We start from the raw sequence: 27974 nt of genomic DNA, 5'->3' as shown, positions 1-27974 counted from the left end.
CACATTAATGAGAATAGTGGTCCCTCCTGCCTTCTAATCTATTTTTACCAGTACCAACTAGAACTAGAACTATCAAAGTGTGACCTAAATGGCGAATAAACTAATTTTAGGTTCGACAATCGATGCTCATTGTCTGGCTGTAAAACTAACTTCCGACCCGTCGGAAATATTCGCACGGTTCCCTAAAAGGTAAGGCACCGGTTATTGACAACAGCTCAAAGTTTTATTGAGTTCGTACTTGTTATGATGATTTTACGACAGGATCTCTACATGTGATGTGGCTTTAATCCGATCCAGATCCAGAAGCAAATATGTGAAGCAGAGTAAGAGCCCAAGAGGAAGATAAGTACATTATCCTTCGCATCTACTTCGGGACAGTGCGTCAGAAACGGTGAAGCGGAAATTGTGAATTTGAATTATTAATTGCGCTGCTATACGTAGGTACTCCCTTTAGTTCGATATCAGTCAGAAATTGTTCGCTTCACCTGTTCGGTGATACACAGCACAGCAGTAAGGTTAGGTTCACAAATGTAAGCGATTAGAGTGCAAACAGGCGCACATAATGACTGGAGCTTCCGATGCCGGAATTTTGCCATCATCATCGTTCATGCGAAGTGATAACAGCATTACTCAAAAGTGACATCATTATCCTCAGAGAGTGATGCCCAAGTTGTCATTGCCAAAAGTGGAAAGCTGAATTGTGAACATGGATGATTTTTCTATCAGACGTTTACAAGCACTATGATATTTATTCGATCAGACTGAAATCGATCCCACCAGCTTCGGTAGTACCACGACTTTACTCACTGTTATCTAAGAATATCATTCCGTTTTCACTTTTTTGATGTCTTTTCGTTATTGTGATGTTTCTGAGTAAACTTAACTTTGAGACCAAAACCTGCACAGGTCTTTTTTGATCAAAAATATATCTTCAATTAACAACGTATTCTGATGATTTCTTTTATCATATCTATATGCTACTAGAAGCTGCAAACATTGTCCTGCTTAGTATGCAGGAATTCGTGTTGTAAATTGTCCATGCGAAACTCCGAATCTAATACAATATTCAAATCTTATAACGAACATAATCTGTGAAGAAATTAAGAAAAATTCATCCATCCGATTTTGTGTTATACGAATACGGCCACAAATAGATTCATTTTGAAATATAGGAAAATATGTAAAAATCATAAGGAATAAATCTTCAACTTTCTTTATATTCGACCCTTATGGCACCTTGTGGATTGAGAAACACCGATTGAGTTAGTTTTCCATGTAACAGAAGTATCCATTCGGCGATGCCGTTCATCTAAATAATTCACTCACTACTGATAAATAATTCAACATCCTGATAACAACATCAGAAGGAGACAGAGCAACATTTATGAGTTTTCCTCCGTTTTCGTATCCGTAAGTAATTCGTCGAAAAATCAAAAGCAGCTCCGGATTTTCGTCAATTTTTAATTAGTTTGATGTTACAACCCAACAACATCGATAACAATAGATGAATACCCCAACCAGCCAGCAGCATCAGCAGCAACAGCTCACAAACAAAACAAACTGAGAGCGGAACAGGTGGGTCGAGGAAAAATGTGAATTTTCAATGAAGAAAATTCAATTAAAAGTTTCCTTTCGCCCACACACACACATCCTTCCCCCGACTACAGTGCCGTTCCAATACAGTTGGATCAACCGCAGCACCGGCCAACCCGGAGTCCGAACCGCGCCTCCAGGGGTTTGTCCCGTTGTTTTTCTTTACCCCTTTTTTTTTTGCTGCACTACGATGTCTTACTGTACACACTGGGTCCGTACCATTGGCACTACTCTGGAGGCGTCAGTTAGGAGATAATGGTTCAATATGCATCCTGTAATGCGATGATTTAGCAGATATAGGATTAAAATGTAATGTACAATATGAACAACACGATGCCTTGAATGTTTAGTACCGTCGTCGGGGGTGTCAATGGGTCAAATGGGGGTGTGAAAGGGTCACTGTTTCAACTACTTAGAATGCTTGTAAAACTCTCAATCGATTTTTCATCTAATAGTGGATTTTTTTGTGATTTATTTCATTATATGTCACAGTTCTTGTTATGTAACGGTTATGAAAAAATCTTGAAAATCTGCTATTCGCGTATAACATTTTATCTCTAGACTATTTTAGAATTTTTAAGAACTCTTTAGTGAGTCTATCAATGGCTCTCAGAAGAACCGTATGCTTTGAAAATAAACATTTTCTATGTTCATCTGTTGCGTCATATTGCAGTGGATTGTAAAACTAATGTTGGGTGCTCCGGGTGGAGCGCGAAACCAAAGCTGTCTTCATGCAGTGTAGATATGTGCCGACGTGTGTTATTTCTCCAGATGGAACCAGCGGGATACGAACTGCCGACCACCGATGCCACTGCCGATGAACCGGTGACCAATTGCGAGCATTATCATTATCTTTCTTGGCCCTGATAAGTGCCGGAAATTAACTTTTTCATGGACAACTGGTTGACCGAAAGAGTTTCTTTGTCGAACCAAAACACACACGGTTTCTTCAAATGCATCGCAATTCTTTCTCTTGCTTTTCTTCAGCCTGTCTCGGATCGATACTGATGCCGGCCGGTCTCGGCTCGACTCTGCTGCTGTTGCCGTCCATGCGATATCGACTGAATAAGGAAATTATTTGCAAAAATTTGGCTGCAAAATGGTGGATTGACATCAAGGAAGGAGCGCCCAACAGAGCTCTGGTCCCCACAAGTCCCTATCTCACGCTTCCACGGGTCGTCCGATGACAAAATACCGCCAGCTAAGGGTTGTGTACTTAGCTGGTAGTGCAGCCTGGGCACTGTTGTCCTTCTGACATCAGCTAGAGTGAGAAGGTACGCCTCGAGCGTCTGTTCACCAGGAGGTGCGGCTCAAACAGCGTCTGCCTGGTACCCAGCGGCTAATTAACGAAATGCTGTATCGCGTCAGCTACACCTAAGGTGGCAGCCCCATCATCGCGATGTAGGTAACGCGACCCCGGTAAGGTAGCTTACTGAAGCCTCTCAAATACCACGAAAAATGGAGATAGAAGAAAAAGAGAACGTTATTTTTGGCAAGCGACCCGGCAACGAAATAAGGACTATGATTGGAAACTCGGTACCTGGAATGTCAGGACCCTAAATGAATCTGGACGAGTGAGCCTTCTGGCTCGTGAACTGCAGAAGGTTGGAGTGAACGTGGCTGCTATTCAGGAAGTCCGATGGCCTAGATCCGGAGAACGTGAATTACGAGCCGTGGACCCCACGACCAATACTGCATTCAAGTATAACATCTATCACAGCGGCGGTGAAAAAGCAGAGCATGGAGTTGGTTTCGTAGTGATGGGCAAGCAGATGAAGCGAGTGATGCGGTGGAAACCCATTAGCAAACGAATCTGTGTGTTGAGGATACGGGGCAAATTCTTCAATTACAGCCTAATCAACGTTTACGCACCGACAAACGATAAATCCGACGACGTGAAGGACACGTTTTATGAATGTCTTGATAAAGCCTATGGAGAGTGCCCAAAGCATGACGTGAAAATTGTTATCGGAGACGCCAACGCTCAGTTCGGTAGAGAGGACTTTTTCCGTCCCATAATCGGTAGGGAGAGCCTTCACTCCGCTACCAATGACAACGGCCTACGGCTAGTAAATTTTGCTGCTGCCAGAGGGATGGCCATCAGTAGCACCTACTTTGCACGAAAGAACATCCGAAAGCACACCTGCAGACACCCAAATGGTGAAACTTGCAACCAGATAGACCATGTTCTGGTGGATGGGCGCCATTTTGACGTAGGACTACGTCTGTGTTTTCTATATTGGGGTACACTTTACGATTGCGAAAATCGGGGACCGTCACGAAAATATGATAGACTTTAAACTTTAATATCTAAGCCGTTTCTCGATGGATTTTCATTTTTTTGGACCATTCGATCAAGGATGAGTCAACGCTTCTTTGTATTTATTTGTAAATACTGATTTTCAACTATTTATTATCGATAATTGATGAAAAGTTTAGAAATAGTTAAACTAACCAATCACGTTCATGCATCACTAGCACAGACATCAAAAATCAATCACTTGCGGATTTGGATCTAATCCTCAGTTTGAACAAGGTTTCACGCAGAGCAGACGCATCAAAGCTATCGCAGCGGAGCGAACACAGCATCACGGAGGCGCTAATAACATTTTCAAAGGAAATCAATCGCATTGGTGGTGGTCCTCGATGTGTTGCTGCAGATCATTCAACCTCAACGAACCAGAATTTCATATGAAGAAAAGGTTGACCATAAAAATAGCACTGTGGCGATCCCACACCGCCAGTGCCGATGCTGAAAATTTATTATAAATTGTGGTGTCAGTTAGTTGGAAAGGAACATTGGGAAAAAAAAATTGATTCTACTCAGGACCAACATTTTATGAAAAGAAAGAGTTAATTGCGAAAAAAGACTGTTTCGGTGGCATCGGGTTTGGCGTGGTAGTTTGGTTGCTGTTAGTGATTCCATCCATTAAAATTCACTACATCATCTCCCTCCGACGCGCTATAAAATTCGCTATTTACGATTGAGTTTTACACTTTGAAGAAAGTTTATTTCGGATAGTCAAATCAATCTTCTTTTGTATAAAATCAATGAAGACGCCATCTCAGTGGAAACTATCTACAGCAACCACCCATCGGTGAACGTCGCTCGGACAGACACATGCCGAAAGAAAATGTTTTGTAATATGAAGAAACTTCGTCTTGAGTCAAACTTCTGTTGTCATTCCTCGCAACAATCTTGTGAAAAAGTTTCATAGGATTCTTAGAATTTATTATTCTCCGAACGGTCCGTTGTCTGGGGATACCCGATCGAAATTTCTCGCGCGCGCCGAAAAGCAGCTTTCTTATATCTAATGAAGTAATTTCATTAGCCCCGCCCCTTCATTAATCGTTATGAGTGCACATTATATTTACAACCATATCAGCTCACAAAGGGGCGGGGCTAACGGGCTTAATTTATTAAATATAAGAAAGCTGCTGTTCGGCGCGCGCGAGCCATTTTGATCGGGATTCCACAGAGAGCGGTTCGACATTCGATGCAGCGGAGCGGACACAGCAGCACGAAGTGGGTGGCAGTGTTGCAATGCTGTAAATTTATTTCAACCTTTGGAGGCTTAGCGAAAAATCATCAAGTGGCTGTCGGACAGTTGCAGCGCAAGGTGTCGACAAGCGATCGGATGCAGTTAGTTATTTAAATGGGAATTGGGAAAAGAAAATTGGTTCTTCTCAGGACCAACATTTTACGAAAAGAAAGAGTTAATTGCGAAAAAGGACTGTTTCCGTGGCATCGGGTTTGGCGTGGTAGCTTGGTTGCTGTTAGTGATTCCATCCATTAAAAATTCACTACATCATGTCCCTCCGACGCGCCGTCAAATTTGCTATTTACGATTGAGTTTTGCACTTTGAAGAAAGTTTATTTCGGATCAACCTTCTTTTGTATAAAATGGTGCCTTTTGTATAAAATCAATGAAGACGCCACCTCAGTGGAAACTTTCTACAGCAACCACCCATCGGTGAACGTCGCTCGGACAGACAGATGCCGAAAGATAATGTTTTGTAGCATGGAGAAACTTCGTCTTGAGTCGAATTTCTGTTGTCATTCCTCGCAACAATACGCATCTTAGATAAACAACATCTCATAACAAAATTCAGAATCTTGCGACAAAATTTCATAAGATTCTTAAAATTTGTCATCCTCCGAACGGTCCGTTGTCTGCGGAGTCCCGATCAAAATGGCTCACGCGCGTCGATAACCAGCTTTCTTATATCTAATGAAGTAATTTCATTAGCCCCGCCCCTTCATTAATCGTTATGAGTGCACATTATATTTACACCTATACCAGACCACAAAGGGGCGGAGCTAACGGGCTTAATTTATTGAATACAAGAAAGCTGCTTTCTAGCGCGCGCGAGCCATTTTGATAGGGATTTCGCAGAGAGCGGTTAAATAAGATTTTACGCAGAGCCGACGCAGCGATTTTACGAAGGCGCTCTGATAGTATTTTCAAAGGGAAATCATCGAATTGGTGGTGGAAGTCTGCGTTGGTGGTCGTCATTCAACCTCAACAAACCAGCATTTTATGTGAAGAAAGAGTTGATTTAAAAAATGACGTCTGTTTCGATCCCGTGCGATGCAGTGGCGATGCTGAAAATTTATTCCAAATGGTGGCGTCTTAGCGAAAACTCATCGAGTGGTCGTCGAACAATAACAACACGAAGTGGAATTCTAACCCTAACGTTTCGGCAAGCATTGGGTTGCAGTTAGTTATTGGAAACGTGCATTGGGGACACAAAATTGGTCCTTCTCAGGACCAGCATCTTCTGAACAGAAAGGGTTGATTGCAAAATAGACGGTTTCGGTGGAATTGGCGTTTGGCGTGATAGTTCGGTTGCTGTAAGCGATTCCATTCATTCGAACAAATTTGTTGCGTTGTCACTCACCGACGAGCGCTTTTCATTCTGCTATCGAAGAAAAACCTTCTGTTAACGCCAAACTATTAATTTTGGACTTTGATGAACATTCTTGCATCCCGGATTAAACTACCCTTGTGTAAAATAATGGTACTGTAAAGAACCGATATTTTTCAAATAATGGAGCTTTTCAATCCTCAACTACAACAAAACATAATCAAAATCTTGTGAGGAAATTCCATTTGACTGCTACTGACGCCATCCATTTGAACAAACTCATTGCATCATCTCCCTCCGAAGTGCGCTTGTGGTTGTGCTACCAAAGGGCAACTTTCTGTCGTCGCCAAACGATGGTAACCCGAAAAAAATCGATATCATTTCTAATGACTAACGAAACAAAAAGAATCTCGGCAGAAAATTTCACTTTCCGTCGACGACGGCCAAATCGATGAAGACGCCACCTTAGTGAAAAATGTCGTTTAGCTACCTTAGTTTTTCAAATGGCGCATTATTAAAAACAACAAATCTTTCCAAAATCGTCATTGTCGTTTAAACAGCCGAACAGTCTGTTTGTCTGGGTAAACAATTTTCCTAGCGGTCAAAACCTCTTCTTGGATAAATAGTTTAAGTCCTGAAAAGGACTGTTTGTAATTTATTCTTGAAGTCCTGCTCACGTTGCCACCAGCACTATAGAAAACGATGCATGTACGCTTCCATCGCGGGCGGAAGTCGAACGTTGCAAATTAATATATTTGTGTTTTGTTTCCCGCCACCTCCGATTCTGCGTATTTTTTTCCTTTCGTCCGGACATTTGTGAGCATAATGTCTTCTAGGATTCTGATGATATCCACTGAAAGATAGACGAATGCCTTCACTGGCGATGCGGCCGATGAGTCGTTCCTTTTCCACGGCTGGTTCATCCAACTGGGAGCTACCTTCAGTTTCTTGATTCGGTTGACCTCCGAGCAGTTTGCACAATGCTAATAAATTTACACAAATTATGATGAAAAATACCCTCCATTTCGTATAGCTACGTAGTCATACGTCACCTTTGCGTACAACCCGATTGGGCTGCACCTTTGAGTTTTTCGGATGTTATCGATGTGCGGACATTCAGAGGTCCGAACATTGACTCTGATCACTACCTCGTTGTCAGTAAAATTCGATCACGGTTGTCAACTGTATCGAACGAAAGATCGCAGCGAACGATGCGTTACAATATCCAGCGATTGTCGGCGGAAGGAGTATCGGCTGAGTATCGCCAGAAGCTCGACGAACGGATAAGTGCAATCAACGTTAGCGACAACATCAACGATCTATGGGAGTCGATCCATGGAGCGGTGAGCACAACAGCACGAGAAGTGGTAGGCACTGCACAGAGGCGACCCAGGACGGGTTGGTTCGATGTGGAGTGTCAGAGAGTGACAGACGAAAAGAACGTTGCCAGAAGCCGGATGTTGGTGTCAGGTACCCGATCGAATAGAGATCGGTACAAGGAAGCAAGAACAGCCGAAAAACGTACCCACCGCAGAAAAAAATAGAGTGCGAAGAACAAGTTATTAGCGAGGCGCAGGAAAAAATGGAGCAGAACGATATGCGGAGGTTTTATGAGCCTGTCAATGGCGTGCGGAGAAAGACAGCGCCATCTCCCGTCATGTGCAACGACCAACAAGGGAATTTGCTGACAGATAAAACTGAAGTGGCTGCCAGGTGGAAGCAACACTTCGAGACTTTGTTGAATGGAGGAAGTGACGGTGCATCGGTGAACAGAATAAATATTAGCGACGATGGACAAGCTGTGGAGTCACATACACTAGATGAGGTTAAAAAAGCTGTCAAAGAGCTGAAAAACAATAAGGCTGCGGGGAAGGACCAGCTCCCGGCTGAACTTCTCAAACATGGCAGTAAGCAGCTTTATGAAAATCTGCACCATATTATGTCGAAAATATGGGAAGACGAGGAAATGCCTGCTAGCTGGGTGGACGGCCTCATTTGCCCTCTCTTTAAGAAAGGGCACAGACTGGAGTGCGCCAATTACCGAGGAATAACCCTCCTTAATTCGGCGTACAAAATTATGTCCCGTATTCTGTTCAACAGATTGAGACCGCTTGAAGAGTCCTTCATCGGCGAATACCAAGCGGGTTTTCGTGAGGGCCGATCAACGACGGATCAAATGTTTGCCCTGAGACAAATCCTTGATAAATTCCGGGAGTACAACTTGCAGACTCATCATCTGTTTATTGATTTCAAGGCGGCGTACGACTCAGTGAACGGAATGAATTATGGCAAATTATGCTTGAACATGGTTTTCCGGCGAAACTGATACGGCTGATTCGTATAACGTTGGACGGATCGAGATCAAGTGTAAGGGTTGCGGATGAAATATCGACGTCATTTGTTACTTTAGATGGATTAAAGCAGGGTGATGCACTCTCGAATCTACTGTTCAATATAGCGCTCGAGGGAGCGATTAGGAGAGCTGGTGTGCAAAGAAGCGGTACCATTATCACAAAATCGCATATGCTCCTGGGATTTGCGGACGATATCGATATTATCGGAATTGATCGCCGTGCCGTGGAAGAGGCTTTTGCGCCTTTTAAGAGGGAGACAGCGAGGATTGGACTCACGATCAATACCAGCAAAACGAAGTACATGGTCGCTGGAAATAAACGTGGGTTCATTAGTGGTGGTGGTAGCGAAATAGTGCTGGATCATGAAAAATTTGAAGTGGTAGAAGAATTTGTGTATCTTGGAACATTAGTGACGTGCGATAATGATGTTACCCGCGAGGTGAAAAGGCGTATTGCAGCTGCAAATAGGGCTTATTACGGACTTCGTAACCAGCTTAAGTCCCGTAGTCTGCAAACGAAAACAAAACTCGCGCTGTATACTACTCTGATTCTTCCGGTGGCTTTATACGGCCATGAGACATGGACGTTAAAGGAGGCTGATCGGAGAGCTCTCGGAGTGTTTGAGCGTAAGGTGCTGCGGACAATACTCGGCGGTAAACAGGAGAACGGTACCTGGCGGCGTCGCATGAATCACGAATTGTACCAGGTGTATAAAGGGCTGGATATTATTAAGCTTATACAACACGGCAGACTACGGTGGGCTGGTCACGTTGTTCGTATGCCGGAAGAACGTCAAGCGAAGATAATGTTTAGTAGAGAACCCGGAAGAGGCCGCAGGCTTCGTGGAAGGCCGCGTACACGATGGCTTTTTGCGGTTGAAAAGGACCTGAGGGCGCTCAATGTTCAGGGCGACTGGAAGCGATTGGCCCAGGATCGAGTCCAGTGGAGAAGGATACTCCATTCGGCGTAGGTTCATCGAAGAGCTGTAGCCCATCAAGTATCAAGTATCAAGTAAGTAAGGAAATTATTTAACTCTTATAGCCTTGAAAAAGGCTGTTTGTTTCGGCTTGGTCCAACTAATAAGAAGGACTGAATGCTCTGTAAGCGAATACACTTTTCTATTATACTTAATTTTGAATCGTCTCTGCTTCCCGATTGCACTATGGGGAATCAGGTGGCCGAAAACAAAAAAATCGACTTTCTCTGATTCGTAATTCAAGTTGACCTACTAAATGCTAATGCTTTGGAGCATTAAACCCCAGCATATCAGCACTCTAAGCCATATGGTTATCAAGATATAGGCATTAGAGCCAGACACTTTTTAGTTCTTGAAAAATCAATGCATTATTCAACTGTCAATATCTTCGGCTACAGTAGCTCTTTTCCAACTCTTTAAAAAGTTTCTGAACGGGTTAGTTATGGGAAAATAGGTAGTGAAACATCCGAAAATGACCCGAAGAAAAAAAATTTTTTTTTTCATACAAAAAGTTCCATACAAAAAAAGTTTCTCAAAGTTTCGCTTAGCGACTACCACTACGACTTTCTTTGGACCTCCCAGAAGGCATTAAAACAAATTCCAGCTGCTTATGGCTGCAAATCTGCGATTCCGATCATTTTTTCGAAAAAAAGTCATTAATTTTGAAACATTAAATGTAATTATTCTCATAATACACGGCAGACTGTGATGGGCTGGATACAAATCCCATGCGTATGACAAAAGAGCATCAAGAACAGTTAAAATAGAGATAGTAGATAACACGAAAAGTGTCGTAGGCTTCGTGGTAGGCCGTGTACACGATAGCTTATGCAGCTATAGGGTCTGTTCAAATATTACATAACGCAATAGGGGGTGGGGGGTTATTTATTTTTTGTTACGATTTGTTACACAAAATATGGGGGGTGAGGGTCTCTCGAAGTTTTGTTACGCGTAACAATAGAGAAAATTATTAAGATATTTTTTAAACATATTTATTATCTTTAAAATAGCATGAAGTACATAAAAAATTGAATTATTGTATCGTGCTTCAAGTAGTACCAACATTTGAATTTTTCCCAAAAACAGCATTTGATACGCGTTACGCACAGGGGTAAGGGTACTTCTGAAAAGTGTTACAGATTGTTACGAGGGGGTGGAGGATTCTTGAAAATAACGATTTTCGCGTTACGTAATATTTGAACAGGCCCATATGATACTCCATTTGGCGTAGGCTCACCAAGAGGAGGCAACTCATTATCTATCAAGTATCAAGCAAATAAATATGAGAAAAAAAACAATATACTCTTGAGGGTTACGAAAATACTCTAGGCTTCATTTGAAATTATTTCATAAAAAGTAAAATTTTGATATTAATTAAAATCCAATATGTGAATACAAGAAGCAAAAATGTCTGTACCTAAGGACATCTTTCGATAATTATTGGTATGTACCTAGGTGAAATAAATAAACAGAACATTTATGAATGTCTATCTGAGTGCATAGTGAGCTGTGATTGCGAAAGTAAATCGTGTGAAGTGTTTGTACTTATTATTTGGTGAATCATGAATTATAGGCAACTCATTGAAGTATTTAGAGCTCACGAGGGACGTCAGGTAGATCGCGTTGAAAAAGCTTTGGAATATATCTGCCAAAGCTTCGCTGTGGATAAACAAAAAAAGAGTCAACTCCATACAAAATTGAAAAATCTGCATTTGAAATTTGAAAAAAAAATGGCAGGCCGCATCCCGGTCCAAAACTTACTTTGACTCATATAATGAGGAATGGCTTGACACAGAATTGAATTAGAAGAATTTTATCATGCTGAGCCAGAGCCAGTGGCTTCAACATCTCGTGGAAGGCCATCAAAAAAATTTGAGGATTTAAGTGAGCGTACGAAGCGCAGAAGAATTAATGACGAGCTATGATGATGATGAACTCGTCGGATCCTTTGATAAGCTCCCTCAACTTAGGTAAGCGACTTCAAAATAAATCTAATCTGGAATATCCAGAAGATGTTCAAAGTTTTTTAGTGACTGAAACTTCTTGCAATACAACAGATTCGAGTACAGAAAAATATACCATAGCAGATATTTTAATCGATCTTGAAGAAATAAATGATGATTTTGTTGAGGATGTTCATGTACATAATGAATAAATAAATGTTGTTGCAGTATACTTATATATCTTGAAGCTTTTATTGCATGGAGTTCGTTTAGCTTTAATAGAGCTTTATATTGTATTCCCTTTACTTGTTTTACGGGTTAAGAGCCTGAACCAATCTGAAAAATCCTACAAAGACAACCTGTTACGTATGTAGATGCAATGGCCTGTATTTGACGAAGTCCTTGTGCAACTTAGAACATCTGTACAACTCAATTCACATAAAACAGTATACAATTTTCTAGTTTGAACTCTACAGGTCTGCGCTGCAATAAAATACACATTTATAGACTGCTGTGTACATGAGACATTCGTAGATAAAAGGGATATATTCAATAGAGATCAAAGGTCTGTATTCCAGGGAGTTTGGAGACCTTAGAAGTAATAACGACCTGCAAAACAAGTATTTCACATCTTTTAGACAATAATCTACGATATAAGTGTGAAATATTGCAGAAATGAAATGAAAATATTTTCGGCCACCTACTTGTATGGAGCCGCCCCATAGTGGATTGGTCGGCCAATCAGTGAGCGTCTTGTATCCCGTTCTTTTGTCAGCCAAAGCGTCATCATCATCGACGCGTTCGTGATGGGCTTCTTCTTCTTTCTTTTGTTGCTCGCTGCTGGCGTCTATTTCCTAACGGAACTTTTCGCACGGTACAGGCCACAAGCCAGGCAATCGAGCTAAGAATTGCTGTTCAGGTGGGAAGTGCGGAAAATTTAGGATTGGTAGCTTGGGAGAACATTCAGTCACGTTCGCTTTGTGCACGAACAGTATCAAACAATGTTTTTCTATATAAATCGATTGATAGCTTTTCATTTTGAGATATCTTTTTTAAATTGCTCACGAAAACTGTTATATTATAATGTTTGGGCTGTTATCACCGATTTATTTATCTAAATTAGATTATGTGAGAAATTTGGACATATTAAGTGTCTTTAAAGGCATGGTCAAGTCTAGTTTTTCGTCCACTTCGCGATCACAGTTCTTGTTATGTCACGGTTATAAAAAATCTTGGAAATCTGCTATTCGCGTATAACATTTTATCTCTAGAATATTGGATTTGACATCCAAGTACATTTTCTAACGCGTAGGGTATTTAAAATTTTGATATTATATATATATATATATATATATATATATATATATATATATATATATATATATATATATATATATATATATATATATATATCAGTGGCTCTCAGAAGAACCGTTTGCTTCAAAGAAATACATTTTCTATCTCCATCTGTTGCGTCATGTTGCAGCGGACTGTAATGCTACGTACACACCAGTCAAGCAGTTCGACGAACATTGACTCCACCCCCAAGAAAACGCTTCGGTTGCTGCTTTGTTGGAACGTGTGTGAAGTTGTTCGAACAACCATTTGACAGTTGGCGGCTCAGTTGGAAAAAATTAAAACGGTTTGATTTTGGTTTGAGTTGTCGGGGGTGGAGTCAAGGTTCGCCGAACATGTTTGAGCATTTGTAGTGAAGTTGCACAAACCCCCATATATTTTTTGATAGTTGGTGCTCGAGTTGGTGCTTCGGTCGTTCGTGTGTGATATTGTTGGTCGAATAAATTGATTGTTCGTGTCGGTGTTGATAAAAATTGATGAATGTTTGAATAAACGGGAGGTGGAGTCAATGTTGGTCGAACTGCTTGACCGTGTGTACGTTCCATAAGGTTGATGCTGAGTGCTCCTGGGTGGAGCGCAAAACCAAAGCTGTCTTCATGCAGCGTATCCGCTTGACGTGTGCTGTTTCTTCAATGGAACCAGCGGGATGCGAATTGCCTTAATGCAGCATGCGACGAACCAGTGACGAATGCCACCCAATTGTGAAAATTATTATCAACTCTCTTGGCCCTGATAAGGGCCGAAAATTAACTCCTTTCGGGGAACTGGTTGACCGAGGGGGTTTCTTTACACGAAACCAAAACATACACACATGCGATTTCTTCAAGAACATTGCAGTTCTTTTTCTTGATTTTCTTCAACTTGTTTCGGCTCGATACCAATGCCGGCCGGTCTCGGTTCAACACTGATGCCGGTCGGCCTCAGCTCTTCATTGATGCCGGCTAGTTTCGGCTCGACTGTGATGCTGCTGCCGGTATCTCCTCGGCATTGCTGCGGTGTCGGGTCTGTAGAATGGGCTGCTTCTGGAACATTTTCTGCGGCTGTACTGGCATGCTTTGGCTGATGGTGGCCTCGGCACTGCCGGTCCGAAAAGCGGATGATGCGGACGATGCTGTTTTGCGAAAAGTTGCGAGTGCTGTCGAATCGATGCTGCTGTGGCTTTGCTTGCCCCGGTTAGAATGAAAGAAAAATATCCCGTTGGAAGTTCTGAACAGAATGAGAAGGAAAAATTGCGTCACCCTCTTTTATGGCTTATTTTGGTGCGCAGTTGCAGCTTATCCGCTAGCGTCTGCACCCATCAGAATCAAGCGAACAAATGACGCGAGGAACAAGTGGCACCCATATTTATAGGTTTCAGTGCAGTCAATGTTTTGCTTCGAAAACAGTTTTAGGCCTATTGAAACAAGTTTTTCGGGTCATATCAAGTATGAATATGAAAGGCATACTTAAGATCTGTCGATTAAGGGGTTTTCCGATGAGATCAGTTCACTGGGACAAACGCAATTATCATTCAAAATCTTTCAACACAGCGTAACGCGGTCGATTTAGAAATACACCCGATTCTTTTTTTACACGGGGGATGCGTGCCGTGTGAAAAAAATCCGTGTAAAAATAATCCGTGTTATTTGAAGAATCCGTGCAAAAAAAATCCGTGTTATTTCGAGAAACCGTGTAAAAAAAGCCGTGCAAAAAATATCCGTCTAAAAAAAGTCATTGGCTCTTTGTTAATATGGGGGATGCGTTCCGTGTAAAAATAAATCCGTGTAAAAATAATCCGTGTTATTTCGAGAAACCGTGTAAAAAAAATCCGTGCTATTTCGAGAAACCGTGCAAAAAAAATCCGTGTTATTTCGAGAATCCGTGTAAAAAAATCCGTGTGAAAATAATCCGTGTAAAAAAAGAATCGGGTGTATTGAAATGACACGGTATAGTGAAGAGAGACGTAAGTCCTACGTCAAAAAAGGAAATGAATTGGATCCCTTAAAAAGCACAATCGGTATTTTTTTAAGGGAACGATGGAGCTAATCGGCAGCAAAATAAAATTTCCATTTTCATAAACAATTAGAAATTTAAAAAATAGGAAATTGCCGATACATAAATTAGCGTACATATAAGCAACAAATGAATATAAAGTTTCCACAAATAATGCAAAATTTCAAAACAATATAAAATGATTCAATATTAAGAAGAATTTTCCATTAAAAATCAAAAAGTTCCATTGAAAAAAATACAAAATTTCCATAAATAAAACGATATTAGCAATAAACAATGACAAAATTTCTAATGGAAAAAATCTGAAATGTTGCCTTTTCAGCAACAGAAGTTACTGAGCCCAAAACATGTCTTAAAATATCTCAAACACAAAAATATAATTTGTACTGCCTTAGGAAGGAATATTACCAGAATTAATATAACATCGGTTCATTTGCTCTTGATCGATGCTCTATCATTTGCGATCATGAACGAGAGGTAGGGCTTTAGGACCCAGCTGAAGCATTGAAAGTTCTAACATCTGTTTCAGATGCCTCTTTTCGTACAGAAGCCCATGTTGAACAAAAATCTGGCTCCAGAGAGGATCGAACTCACGACCTTCGCGTTATTAGCACGACGCTCTAACCAACTGAGCTATGGAGCCCTTTCATAGCCTGCTGCATAAAATGAATCTAGTTCAATGTACAAAATGAGACAAACAATATCGCAAACAGATAATGTAAAATGATCAAATTACCGAATGTCAGTACAAAGACTCCGTGGCGCAACGGTAGCGCGTCTGACTCCAGATCAGAAGGTTGCGTGTTCAAATCACGTCGGGGTCAGCATCATTTTTATTATGTGAGTAATTTTGCAACACAACACAACAGTACTCAAATGTCTCTGGCAAAGTTTAAAGAATTAGATAGGCTAGAGTATTTTTCCTGGATTTGGTAGAAATCTTAATAACAATTCTAGACTAATATTTGAAAAGGGCGTAACAGCCAAAATTCATTCTTTCTGATTCCTCGTCTACATATATAGCTATATAACTAGATAAAAACCGGCGACTTCGTGGAAGGCCACGAACACGCTGGCTGCACGCGGTGGAATCGGACCTGGGGACCCTAAACGTTCGGGGAAACTGGAGGAGCATCGCCCAAGGCCGACGATTATGGAACTCTACAATACGCTAGGGATAGGTGTATCCACGCTGTAGCCAACCAGGTATACAGGTAGGTATTGTAGATGAACTGATTCCTTTTCATTTTTATGTTCCTACTTGTACTTGGTCTGTCTTTATTTTGATATTCTAAGTACTAAGTATTAAGATGTAGTATGTTTAGGATTGGAAAAAGGGATTATCTATCATAGGAGTCATTTTTTAACAGAAGATAATTTATTGCTTTCGATCGTGGCTGCTTTTAAATTTGACTCTATCGTTCAAATGCAGCCGTTTTGAACGGGAGGGATTTGTTGGCGTTTCTTTGATTGGTGGCACAAAATATTTGAACAAGGCTCTTCTTCAAAACTGATAGCATTTCAAATAGTTCGCGTTAATCAGGGGTTTCAGCGAACGAGCGGAGTGTGCATTGAAGCTAGTGTCAACGATTCAACGTAACACTGTTAAACGTTGGTTAACGATAACAATCTTATAGAATGCGTTGTCTATAAGGAAAGTTGCAACGCATGTTGCACTTTTCAATCATAAACCATCATCGATCCAATAGAATAATTCGAGAGCTGAACCCCCTTTGCTATGCTTCAGAGTCCATTCTCCCCTACAATTTAGCAGCACGCAGCCAGCAGCCGATCGGCAGTGCAGTGCGCTTGGCTTGTGCACTATTTAATGAAATTTCGATGTAGTTTTAATTAAAATTCACTTAAGCCCACCCGCTTCGTAGATACGGGTAGCCAACGCCAGCCGGGTCCCCATCCACATTTGAGGGGATGTAACAATGAGGAAGAGATTAAAAAGTTTGTCGTGATTTCCCGCCTAATGTTGGCAGCAAGCGATATGGGTTTTTCTTCCCACGAACCGATAAACCAATTGGTTCCGAACAAGAGGGGGGTAGTTAAAAAGATTTTTTTTCCTGCTTTGGTCTTTTTTTATTGAAACGGTTTTGTAGAGGGAAATGAAGTGCTGTGTGAATCTTTCTATTTCGCATGACCAGTTATTATGTTTGAATCCAGACGTCTTATGAAGTGCACAGAACTGCCTACCTTCGGCCAGAACTGCCTACCTTCGAACTGGGACAAAAGTAGCGCTTTATGCTCGAAAATTGTATGCATGAACACAAAAATAATCTGATAGCCGTCTGAAACCGTCTGATAGATTCTTATTTGGTGATTTAGGAGGTCTATCACTACTTCTGGATAGAATTTGTTGTATGATAAGGCGCTCCCTCCTTCTGAAACACGAAATTGTCCTTTCCGTATATTTTTTACTAAACTTAGCATTACGACATTCTGTGTATTCTTCCATTTTGTGTATAAAACATAAATTTTTACGCTTTTTCGAAAAAACAGCAGTAGCTTGCCACGCTTGCAAATAGCTTCACCCCTGCAACGAGATGAAAAAGTGAGCAAAAATATATTGGACAAGGTATAAATATTTGATGATTCCGGTTTAAGGATTAAGGATTTTTTGGCAGAATGCCATCAGATCGGATATTAAAAAAGTGATGTATAAGAAATGAATTGTGATAAATGATAAGCAAAAAATAATAAATATGATATAGAACATGAGCAATAAGGATGAAGAATTGAAAAGCAGGAAAAAATAATATTTGAGCTACGAAATATTCGAAATTTAAAAAATGTGAAGTGAGTAAAATGAAAATAATGAGGAAAAAAGAAAAATAAACATAAAAACACAAGGATGAAGAAGAAAAAAAAGTTAAGGAAGAGAGGAGAAAAAATGAGTTAATGAATAAATAAAGAAGTGAAAAATGAACAAACAACAGAAGAGAAGATGGAATAAGTGTTAAGAAAGAAGTAGAATAATGGGAAAAAATATGAGAAGGAACAATAAAGAAAAATGAGCTAATATTACGGCACCCCTTCTTACACTGCCATTTGGCTGAATGCCGTTTACCGCATTTCTAGTGAACTAAGATCGGGTAACATTGATCAGTTTGACCTTGAATACTTAATGTGAGTTAGACATCTTAATTGAGACTAGATTCGCTGCTGAATGCTTAACCTCTGCCTAAATATGCATTTTTATTATCGCCAAACTTTGAACAATAGAAAAAAATGTGTTTCAACACACAGCGATCTGCGGAAAAAAAGAACTTAAATAAAGTATTATAATAAAAAAAATGAGTTCTTAGCCATATTTGTGTGATGAGTTATCGTATTTTCTTGGTTGATCCATATTATTTGTTTTAAAATCCACATTTTTGTTGCTAAAAAAGTAATATCTGATGAATGTCTAATTTGTGCGCATATCAAGCTCATGCAAGGCAGATTTGACCATAATCAGATAACTCGACTTCAGTGTGAACTAATCTTCATCCGATTTGTCAAAACCAACATGTGAGTTTTGAAGCGATATTATTGTAATTTAGTTTTGTTAGTTCTTTTATTGTTTCATCTACAACAACTTGATTGAAACGAATGATGATCAAAGTAACCCCAGATTAAAGAAAAAACCGAAAAACTTGACGAAAAGGATTTAAAAAAAAATATACATACTTTCTACTCGTAGCAGTACTCGTTTTAAAAATATGAAAAATGCTGCATATGATAAAACATATGATCAATGTTAATCCCAATTATGGTACTATAAATATTTTACGAGAAGATTTCTTTCTTATTTATATTTGCTGCTAACTTATTTTTTTTTTCATTTTATTCCCATGTTTTTCACCTTCTTGTCTTTCGCATTTCTACAGTTTTCTTCGTTTTTAGTTTTCATTTTCTTTTCATAACTTTTTCTTATTTTTTTTCTCTTTCGTTTTTCATTTATTTTTTTAATGTTTTTATTCATTTTTGTTTTTGATTCTCATCGGTTTTTTATGGTATCGGGCCATTTGGCTGAATGCCATTTTGTCGATTGCCGTTTGGTCGAATAGTTGAAATCATTAGACTGCGAGTATAAAAAAGTGAGTAATGAGAAGTGAATAGTGAAAATTGCATGAAGTGTACAGCGAAAAGTGAGGAATGAAACATTTCTTATATTTCATAAAAAATAAAACGTGGGAAGTATGAAGTGAATTAGAAAATCAAAAGTAAAAAGTGAATGGTACAGTGAGAAGTAAAAAATGGAAAAATGAGAAGTAAGAGTTTAGATCTAGAAGTTGGAAGTGAAAAGTGAAAAATGAGAAAAGTGCAGTGACAAGTGAGAACTGAGAAGTTAAAAGTGAGAATTGAGAGGAGAGAAGTGAGCAGTGAGAAATAAGAAATGAGAATTGAGTAGAAAGGAGTGGGAAATGAGAAGTGATAAGTGGAAAGTGAGATATGAGAAGCGAGAAATGAAAAGATTTTTCTCTTCGTTCTACTTCTGTTATGAACCTAGAAACATGAAATGAATTTAAACAAATTAAAATTGAATTATATTATATATATTACCTACCTTCTTACTTACCTTGAAACTTGTAATTAAACACACACATACAGACACTAATCTCCACTCGAATAATCCCAAAACCCACAAGGTACAAACAATAAGAAACAAAACCCACATATCAGTTCAATAGAAGCTATCATCCACTAAAGTGCGCGTTCTCTAATCGAGTTTCTACCACAGTCCGAAAAACCAGATTTTGTGGTCTTCCAGTAAGTCGGTCCGTCGTATTCAAGATCGTTTCTCGGTACCGCGACAGTGTCCGTGCGAGTGGATCCAGTGTCCCCAAATTCGTCGTCGAAAATCTCCCGCAACAACTTCTTTCTCCCGATCACCTTCCTTCTTTCTTCTTCTTTGTTCTTCTTCCTTCTACCTTTGTCCTCTTCCTTTCTATCTCTCTTTCTTCTTATTTTTCCCTTCTTCCTTTTTTCATATTCATTCTTCTTCCTTGTTTTTTTCGCACTTCATTTTTCCTTCTTCCTTCTTCCATTTTTCATCTTCCCTTTTCATTCTTCCCTCTTGCTTCTGTCTTCTTCCACATTCCTTCTTATTTTTTTCTCTCCTCCTTCTTCCTGCTTACTCCTTCTTACTTCATTTCTCCTTCTTCACCGCCTTTCGTCAGAGTTTGAATCCAAAGGAGAATAAGAAAATCTCTCACTTATACACTCTCGATAGGTAGCATACCGTGAGAGACGTTTTTCGGTAGCTGTTACGATAATGAACTAATTCGGGGGACTACAACCCATGATAAATTTCTTTAGGACCCAATTGCGGGGGAACCAGTTCTGATGATGCATTTCAACTTGGTTTACACAGCTGTGCGAAAAAAATATGGTCCCCAACATAAAATAAGCGAGAGCAAAGCGTTTTGTCAAAACCCCTCGGGGGGGGGGCGCCTATCCGAATCAGTTTTGACGTAGGACTTACGTCTCTCTTTACTATACTGGGTGTCATTCCAAAATATTCAAATCGACCGCGTTACGCTGTGTTGAAAGATTTTAAACGTTAATAGCGTTCGTCTCAATGAACGAATTTCTGCGGTAAGCCCCTCAATCGACAGATTTCAAGTATGCCTTTCATGTCCATGCTTGATAAGACCCGAAAAACTTGTTTCAATAGGCATGAAACTGTTTTCAATGAAAAACATTGAGATCAAGGGAACCTATAAATATGGGTACCGCATAATTCTTGCATCATTCCATTACCACGTTTTGATTGGTGCAGACACCAGCGAATGAGCAGCCGCTGGGTCTGCCGAGAAGCCATAAAATAGCACAACGCGATTTTTTCCTTTCATTCTGACCGGGACAAGCGAAGCAACCGCATCATTGAGTGAACACCACTCACACCTTTTAGCAGGTAATGAAGTCATCGAAGCCACCATCATCAGCCGAAACCTAGCCAGTACAGCAGCAGTCCACCCTACAGACCAGACAAAGCAGCAATGCTGAGCAGATACCGGCAGCAGCAGCAGAGTCGAGCCGAGACCGGCCGGCATCGGTGCTGAGCCGAGACAGGCTGAAGAAAAGCCACATGATGCAGCATGTATGTCCAAAAAACAAACGGTTCTTCAGAGAGCCAATGATAGAGATCAATAGCAAAGCTTTCAATTTCCTGCGGGATAGAAATTGCAGGATTGTTACGGAGATCCTGAAATATTTTCCGCGCCAAATCCGCGCTGACTAAAATCAAATCCACGCTATTTCCGCGCGACATGAAAATCCATTCTGCGCCAAATCCGCGCGACCCAAAACTAAATTCTAAGCAAATACATGTTAAATATCAATGCATTGATCAATGCAATATTGGCATTGATAAAAAAATATGTAGAAAAACATTGTTTGATAATGACCGCACACAAAGCGAACGTGACTGAATGATCGTCCCATGTTATGAATTCTAAATCTTATCACCCGAAATCCCATGTCCGGGTGTTTCCTTTCTTCTACTACTAACAATGTTGTCTCAGAAAAGAACACCCTGCTTCCCACCTGAACTGCAATTCTAAGCTCGCTTGCCCGGTATATTGGCCTGTATCAAGCGAAAAGTCCCGTTAAGAAATAGACGCCAGCAGCGAGCAACAAGCGTAAAAAAGAAGAAGCCCTTTTCGAACGCGTTGATGATGATGACGCTTTGGCTGACAAAAAAGCGGTATACAAGACACTAGCTGATTGGCCCACCAATTGGAAAGCAGAGAAGATTCAAAATTAAGTAGTATAAAAGAAAAGTGCATTCGCTCGCAGAGCATTCAGTCTTGTTTATACCATCACTAGAAAATCGCGTTTATTTAAAAAGATCGTTTTCTTATTTTTGCACTTAGCCGAAGCAAACAGCCCTTTTCAAGGCTCTAAGAGTTAAAAATAATGTTCTCCTTCAGTCGCTATCGCACGGATTAGAAGGCCATTCAGTGGAAGGGCTGAGATACAGTCTACATCCCCTGCTGAGCCAACTTGTGGTTTATTTCAGGCAGTCCTTCAGTGGGAAGGTTGCCACTGTCGAGGCTAATATTTCGTGACCGGACAGATACTTCCTGAATTTTTTGTGATGATTTTTGTTCGAGGTAGATTTGATTTCTGTGTCGGTTTGATGAGAAGATTTTGCCAAGGAATGGTATGTAACGCCGATTATTTATCCAAAATAGTTGATGTGAGAAATTTGGACATATTATGTATCTTAAAGGCATGGTCAAGTCAAGTCCTACGTCCACTTAGCGGTTATGTCACAGACATTACCCACTGTTCGTTTTTTTTTCCAACTTGTATACAAATGCGATAGTTTTGTTTTCATGGCTTGTTATGATTCGAAGAGGTTCTTGCCTCTCTTTTATTGTTGTTCGTTATCTATTGAGAGCGATTTCTGCAAACCCTGTCTTTCGTTCTCCTTTCTACTTCCTTCCTTCTAATTCTTCTTCCTTTTGTTTCTCCTTACTTAATTTTTCCTTCTTCGACCTTTCTTCTTTCTTATCTATCCTTCTTCTTTCTTTCTTCTCTCTACTTCCTTCTTTCACCTTCCTTCTTCTCTCTTCCTTTTTACATCTTCCTTCATTCTTCTTTGATCCTGATTCTTCCTTCATCATCCTTCGATTTTTATTAATCCTTCATTCTTCTTCTTTCGTCCTTTATCTTTTGTCCTCTGTCATATGTCCTTCGTGCTTCGTCCGTCTTTCTTCTCCCTTCTTTATTAATCCTTTTTTCTTCTTCCCTTTTCCACCTTCCTTCTTTTGTTTTCCTTCTTGCTTCTTTGTTTTTCCTTCTCTCTTCTTCATTTTCCTTCTTATTTCTCCCTTCTTCCTTTTTTCTTCTCCCTCCACATTTTTCCTTTTTCTTTCTTAACTCTTTCTTTTTTCTTCATCCTTTCCCTTCTTCCTTCCCGAATGCTTTCTACGTTCTTCCTCCTTGCATCTTTCTTGCTACTTCATGTTCCTTTTACTTTCTTTTCTTTTTTCTTTCTACTTCCTTCTTCTTCTTCATCTTTCTTCTTATTTCTCCCTTCCTCCTTTTTTCTTCTACCTTCTTCATTTTGTCTTCTTGCATTTCCTTTCTTCTTTCTTCCTTGTTCCTTCTTCCTGCTTGCTTCTTTCTTCTTCCTTTTACTGCTTCTTTCTTCGTTCTTCCTTCTTCATTTCTCCGTTTTCCTTCTGGTCTCTCTCCTTCATTCTTTATCTTTCTTTATCTTTCTTTCTTTTATCTTTTCTTTCTTTATCTTTCTTCTTATCTTTATCTTCATTCTTCCTTCTCCCTGTTTCCCTCTTCTTTTTCTTTCTTCTTCCTTCTTATTTCTTCCTCTTTCTTTCACCCTTATTTTTTCTCACCTGCTTCTTTTATCCTTATTCTTTCTCTTCCCTTATTCTTTTATCCCGCTTCTTTCTCTTTCTTTATTCTTGCTTGTCTCTCCTTATTTCTTCAATTTTCTTTCTATTTTTTGCTCACTTCACTTTACAATTATTTCGTTTCTCACCTGATGCTTTTGTTTTTCTCACTACTCCCTCCTACTTCTTGTTTTTCAACTACAACCTTTCACTATTCACTTCCTATTCACTACTCACTTTTCACCTGTCATTTCACACATCTCACTACTCAGTCCTCACTTTCATTTCTCAGCACTAACTTCTCAATACTCTGTACTCACTTCGAACGGCTCATTTCTCTTGAAAGGAGGCTTCCGAGCCTCTTGAAAGGAGGCTTCCGAGCCTCTTGAAAGGAGGCTTCCGAGCCTCTTGAAAGGAGGCTTCCGGGCCTCTTGAAAGGAGGCTTCCGGGCCTCTTGAAAGGAGGCTTCTGGGCCTCTTGAAAGGAGGCTTCCGGGCCTCTTGAAAGGAGGCTTCCGGGCCTCTTGAAAGGAGGCTTCCGAGCCTCTTGAAAGGAGGCTTTAGCCTCTTGAAAGGAGGCTTCCAGGCCTCTTGAAAGGAGGCTTCTGAGCCTCTTGAAAGGAGGCTTGAGCCTCTTGAAAGGAGGCTTCTGAGGCCTCTTGAAAGGAAGCTTCTGAGGCCTCTTGAAAGGAAGCTTCTGAGCCTCTTGAAAGGAGGCTTCGAGCTGCTTGAAAGGAGGCTTCTGAGCCTCTTGAAAGGAGGCTTGAGGCCTCTTGAAAGGAGGCTTCTGAGCCTCTTAAAAGGAGGCTTCTGAGGCCTCTTGAAAGGAGGCTTCCAAGCCTCTTGAAAGAAGGCTTCTGAGCCTCTTGAAAGAAGGCTGAGCCTCTTGAAAGGAGGCTTCCGAGCCTCTTGAAAGGAGGCTTCCGGGCCTCTTGAAAGGAGGCCTGGGCCTCTTGAAAGGAGGCCTGGGCCTCTTGAAAGGAGGCTGAGGCCTCTTGAAAGGAGGCTTCTGAGCCTCTTGAAAGGAGGCTTCTGAGGCCTCTTGAAAGGAGGCTTCTGAGCCTCTTGAAAGGAAGCTTCTGAGCCTCTTGAAAGGAAGCTTCCAGGCCTCTTGAAAGGAGGCTTCTGAGCTGCTTGAAAGGAGGCTTCTGAGCCTCTTGAAAGGAGGCTTCTGAGGCCTCTTGAAAGGAGGCTTCTGAGGCCTCTTAAAGGAGGCTTCTGAGCCTCTTGAAAGGAGGCTTCTGAACCTCTTGAAAGGAGACTCTGAGGCCTCTTGAAAGGAGACTTGAGGCCTCTTGAAAGGAGGCTTCCAGGCCTCTTGAAAGGAGGCCTGAGCCTCTTGAAAGGAGGCTTGAGGCCCTCTTGAAAGGAGGCCTGAGCCTCTTGAAAGGAGGCTTCTGAGCCTCTTGAAAGGAGGCTGGAGCCTCTTGAAAGGAGGCTTGAGCCTCTTGAAGGAGGCTTCCGAGGCCTCTTGAAGGAGGCTTCTGAGCCTCTTGAAAGGAGGCTTCCTGAGCCTCTTGAAAGGAGGCTTGAGCTCTTGAAAGGAGGCTTCTGAGCCTCTTGAAAGGAGGCTTTGAGCCTCTTGAAAGGAGGCTGAGCCTCTTGAAAGGAGGCTCTGAGCCTCTTGAAAGGAGGCTTCTGAGCCTCTTGAAAGGAGGCTTCTGAGCCTCTTGAAGGAGGCTTCTGAGCCTCTTGAAAGGAGGCGCCTGAGCCTCTTGAAAGGAGGCGCCTGAGCCTCTTGAAAGGAGGCGCCCGAGCCTCTTGAAAGGAGGCGCCCGAGCCTCTTGAAAGGAGGCGCCCGAGCCTCTTGAAAGGAGGCGCCCGAGCCTCTTGAAAGGAGGCGCCCGAGCCTCTTGAAAGGAGGCGCCCGAGCCTCTTGAAAGGAGGCGCCCGAGCCTCTTGAAAGGAGGCGCCCGAGCCTCTTGAAAGGAGGCGCCCGAGCCTCTTGAAAGGAGGCGCCCGATTCTCTTGAAAGGAGACGCCCGATTCTCTTGAAAGGAGACGCCCGATTCTCTTGAAAGGAGGCGCCCGAGCCTCTTGAAAGGAGGCGCCCGAGCCTCTTTAAAGGAGGCGCCCGAGCCTCTTTAAAGGAGGCGCCCGAGCCTCTTGAAAGGAGGCGCCCGAGCCTCTTGAAAAGAGGCGCCCGAGCCTCTAGAAAGGAGGCGCCTGAGCCTCTTGAAAGGAGGCGCCCGAGCCTCTTGAAAGGAGGCGCCCGAGCCTCGTGAAAGGAGGGGCCCGAGCCTTTTGAAAGGAGGCTTCCGAGCCTCTTGAAAGGAGGCTTCCGAGCCTCTTGAAAGGAGGCTTCCGAGCCTCTTGAAAGGAGGCTTCCGAGCCTCTTGAAAGGAGGCTTCCGAGCCTCTTGAAAGGAGGCTGAGGCCTCTTGAAAGGAGGCTTCTGAGCCTCTTGAAAGGAGGTTTTCTAGCCTCTTGAAAGGAGGCCTGAGCCTCTTGAAAGGAGGCTGGAGCCTCTTGAAAGGAGGCTTCTGAGCCTCTTGAAGGAGGCTTCTGAGCCTCTTGAAAGGAGGCTTGAGGCCTCTTGAAAGGAGGCTTGAGCCTCTTGAAAGGAGGCTTCTGGGCCTCTTGAAGGAGGCTTCTGAGCCTCTTGAAAGGAGGCTTCTGAGCCTCTTGAAAGGAGGCCTGAGGCCTCTTGAAAGGAGGCTTCTGGGCCTCTTGAAAGGAGGCTTCTGAGCCTCTTGAAGGAGGCTTCTGAGCCTCTTGAAAGGAGGCTCTCCGAGCCTCTTGAAAGGAGGCTTCCGAGCCTCTTGAAAGGAGGCTTCCGAGCCTCTTGAAAGGAGGCTTCCGAGCCTCTTGAAAGGAGGCTTCCGAGCCTCTTGAAAGGAGGCCTCCGAGCCTCGTGAAAGGAGGCCTCCGAGCCTCGTGAAAGGAGGCTTCCGAGCCTCTTGAAAGGAGGCTTCCGAGCCTCTTGAAAGGAGGCGCCCGAGCCTCTTGAAAGGAGGCGCCCGAGCCTCTTGAAAGGAGGCTTCCGAGCCTCTTGAAAGGAGGCTTCCGAGCCTCTTGAAAGGAGGCTTCCGAGCCTCTTGAAAGGAGGCGCCCGATTCTATTGAAAGGAGGCGCCCGATTCTCTTGAAAGGAGGCGCCCGAGCCTCTTGAAAGGAGGCGCCCGAGCCTCTTTAAAGGAGGCGCCCGAGCCTCTTGAAAGGAGGCGCCCGAGCCTCTTGAAAAGAGGCGCCCGAGCCTCTTGAAAAGAGGCGCCCGAGCCTCTTGAAAGGAGGCGCCCGAGCCTCTTGAAAGGAGGCGCCCGAGCCTCTTGAAAGGAGGCGCCCGAGCCTCTTGAAAGGAGGCGCCCGAGCCTCTTGAAAGGAGGCGCCCGAGCCTCTTGAAAGGAGGCGCCCGAGCCTCTTGAAAGGAGGCGCCCGAGCCTCTTGAAAGGAGGCGCCCGAGCCTCGTGAAAGGAGGGGCCCGAGCCTCTTGAAAGGAGGCTTCCTTTATTCTTGCTTGTCTCTCCTTATTTCTTCAATTTTCTTTCTATTTTTTCTCACTTCTCACTTCTCAACATCTGGATTTTCACTTTACAATTATTTCGTTTCTCACCTGTTGCTTCTGTTTTTCTCACTACTCCCTCCTACTTCTTGTTTTTCAACTACATCATTTCACTATTCACTTCCTACTACTCACTTTTCACCTGTCATTTCACACATCTCACTACTCAGTCCTCACTTTCATTTCTCAGCACTAACTACTCAATACTCTGTACTCACTTCGAACGGCTCATTTCTCACTTGTCACTATTCACTTCTCACTCTCACTTCACTCTCCGAGCAAAAGGCATTGGGTCAAATGGCGTTCAGCCAAATAACCCCTCAGGCCAAACGGTAATCCAAATGACCCTACACAGTTTTATCCCATCCTTTGATATTTTTTTCGTTTCAACAGCCCGCATAGCTTGACACCATCTTAACACAAGAGCAACAAATCATTTTCATCTGAAAACAATCATGAATAAAGCAACGGAGGATAAATATGGGAGTTATGAGATGATAAATCGAAAAGCTGTCACTGTAGTCATAAAAACAGATCGAAATGAATATCAAAAAATTATTTGGCTCCAGAGAGGATCGAACTCACGACCTTCGCGTTATTAGCACGACGCTCTAACCAACTGAGCTATGGAGCCCCATGTGGAGCAAAAGGAAATGTTTCCTTGTCCCTCTTTCATGGTCAATAGTTAAAATATGACAAAACAGTTACATACCCAACAATGCTTACGAGGACTCCGTGGCGCAACGGTAGCGCGTCTGACTCCAGATCAGAAGGTTGCGTGTTCAAATCACGTCGGGGTCAAACAAAAGATTTTTTTCTTAAACATCCACGATAATTGTTAAATGGATATGTCCAAAACTTCCTCATTTGTTCTTATTTTCAGGCATTTGTGTAAAAAAAATGTCATATAAATGGTGCACGACCCCCAGTGCGATTTTCCGCCCGTTGAACCATTTTCAATTAATGTGGCATTAATTCTCTTTATCTTTCGCATCCGATAAGTCCGTTTTCGATTCAACAGAATATCGCACCCAT

General features: G+C 41.9%; 4 non-coding genes across 4 annotated transcripts; 2 read left to right on the top strand and 2 right to left on the bottom strand.

The window, feature by feature from the left end:
* Nucleotides 1–15652: 15652 nt before the first annotated feature.
* Nucleotides 15653–15726, bottom strand: Trnai-aau (transfer RNA isoleucine (anticodon AAU)). The gene has a single exon. It is a non-coding gene; the product is annotated as a tRNA-Ile (tRNA).
* Nucleotides 15727–15835: 109 nt separating this feature from the next.
* On the top strand, nt 15836–15907 carry Trnaw-cca (transfer RNA tryptophan (anticodon CCA)). Its single transcript has one exon. It is a non-coding gene; the product is annotated as a tRNA-Trp (tRNA).
* Nucleotides 15908–27499: 11592 nt separating this feature from the next.
* Nucleotides 27500–27573, bottom strand: Trnai-aau (transfer RNA isoleucine (anticodon AAU)). Its single transcript has one exon. It is a non-coding gene; the product is annotated as a tRNA-Ile (tRNA).
* A 95-nt stretch (nt 27574–27668) lies between these two features.
* Nucleotides 27669–27740, top strand: Trnaw-cca (transfer RNA tryptophan (anticodon CCA)). The gene has a single exon. It is a non-coding gene; the product is annotated as a tRNA-Trp (tRNA).
* The last annotated feature ends 234 nt before the right edge of the window (nt 27741–27974 follow it).

This window comes from Armigeres subalbatus, chromosome 1 (genome assembly GCF_024139115.2).
Source record: "Armigeres subalbatus isolate Guangzhou_Male chromosome 1, GZ_Asu_2, whole genome shotgun sequence".
NCBI classification, from domain to species: Eukaryota; Metazoa; Arthropoda; class Insecta; order Diptera; family Culicidae; genus Armigeres; species Armigeres subalbatus.
The sequence above is the reverse complement of the archived record's forward strand: the minus strand, read 5'-3'. Positions and strand labels throughout refer to the sequence as shown.